Source organism: Gavialis gangeticus, unplaced genomic scaffold (assembly GCF_001723915.1).
Source record: "Gavialis gangeticus isolate Ggan-Ray unplaced genomic scaffold, GavGan_comp1, whole genome shotgun sequence".
NCBI classification, from domain to species: domain Eukaryota; kingdom Metazoa; phylum Chordata; order Crocodylia; family Gavialidae; genus Gavialis; species Gavialis gangeticus.
Genome location: NW_017729012.1, coordinates 5,910,240 through 5,912,101, shown reverse-complemented (window position 1 = coordinate 5,912,101; position 1,862 = coordinate 5,910,240).

Genomic DNA, 1,862 nt, shown 5'->3' with positions numbered 1-1,862 from the left:
GCTCTTGTCATTAGGTTGGAAATGTAATCTCTGCAAAAGAAGAGGCTATGGTAGACTTAGCAAGATCTGTTCATGTTATGGGAATTTAATGCACCTGGTAGAAACTAACTGCAGGTCATCAGTTTTTATTGGCATAGTGCAGACATGCCGTGTGATGAACTGATCTGGCAAAACATTAACAAAGATAAAAAAAAAAAATCAAAAAAATCCTAAATCTGGTTTTGTAACGGGCATCATTGAAATCAGAGCAAATGCAGCTCTTCAGAAGCTTGTCCCTTTAGCCCCTGTAATTTCTGCTCCTGTGCTGCTGATGTAGATGGTCTTTTATACTGAGTTCACAGATACATTTTTGTCTGACACACATCTAGAACTTATATAGTCACCTACTAATTTAAACCAATTTGCCCTAGGTGATGGGTGAATACACTTGAAAATTAAATGGGTCTGATTTAGGCATCCCTTTTCTGAAGCCAAAGATTATATAATTAAATTAAAAGAAAATGTGTTTTATAATAAACTGTATTTCCTCTTGGCAAAATCCAATTTTGAAACAAGATTGTAATATCATATCTAAAAATGTTTTCCCATGGGTATTACCAGTCTATTTCATTTAATTGTTTTCACCCATCATATTATGAGCTTTCAAAGTAGTGAAATGAGTGCAGTTTTACTGAGAACAAGAGAGAAAATGGGAGGTAAAGCGAATGCAGTTTTCTTTCCTAGCAGGATCTCATGGCAACTCAGTGGCAACAGCTGTAGGGAAAGGAGGGGATTAACTCCTCCTCTTCCCCCAAACCCCAATAATTTAAATAAGTGTAGACTGACACTCGTGTGCACTATGAAGACAGCTGTAGTTCTTGGGGGAGTTTCTCATCTCAGACTTATGGATGACCCCCCCTGAAATCGTTGGGCCTGATTCTGGCATCCTGTGCCACCTTTAGGAGGATGCCACCTCACGAGTTCAGTGTCATCACTCTTGATTGCCGTGGCGCAGGAGAGATCAGGAGTCAACCAAATGAATGTTCCCTGGTGGAAAGACGGGATCAGAATCCAGCCCTGGGTTTCTGAGTTTTCTTTCCACCAATTATCTTTCCTGGAAGGGACTTAATGAACCATACGGCAAAGATTTTGCACTTAAGCAAAAAATACTTAACAATCCCCGTTTGAGCTGTTGGGAGCAATGTTTCCTCCAGAATGGCTGTTTGCATTAGCTCGTGTTGGTTAGACATTGTGCTCAGAATCTCGCTCCATTTACACCGGTGGAAATGAAAGCAGGATCAGGCCCCTAGGAGCAAAAGTGTACCTGTTGTAATGCCGCTAATGTGCATCTAGGGTAGCGTGCATGCACGATGGCTCAGCAAACCCAGGAAAGCAATGGGGGTGTAAATTGGCCCATTTCCCATTGCAGTCAGTGGGGCTGCATTGTTTTGCACCAGCCTGGGATCTAGTGCTATGCATTCGTGTGTGGCATCAGCACTGCAGTCCTCACTCACCCCTTGTATTTGCTGTAACTCTGTGCTGAAAGAGCCCAACATTTAAACTCCGAGTTAGGTGAAATTCTGCATAAAGGCACCCTGCATTTAAAGTGAAAGATGAGCCTGTTCTGCTGTTAATTAATATTCTCATTTTCTTTCCTTATAAGTTGATCTGTTCATCTTTTGTTCTAGTGCATTGAAGGCACAGCAGAGAGGTGATGTGCATTGCCTTCGATCTTGCACACCTAATTGAACCAGTCTGTGGTTATTTGAAGCTAGGGCGGCCCAGAAATCGTTGCGTCTCAGCTGACTTGGTTAATCTTGACCAGGGTACAGGGCTTAAAAAAAATTGGTCACAGCACAAATTCTACAGTCCATACTCGAGTT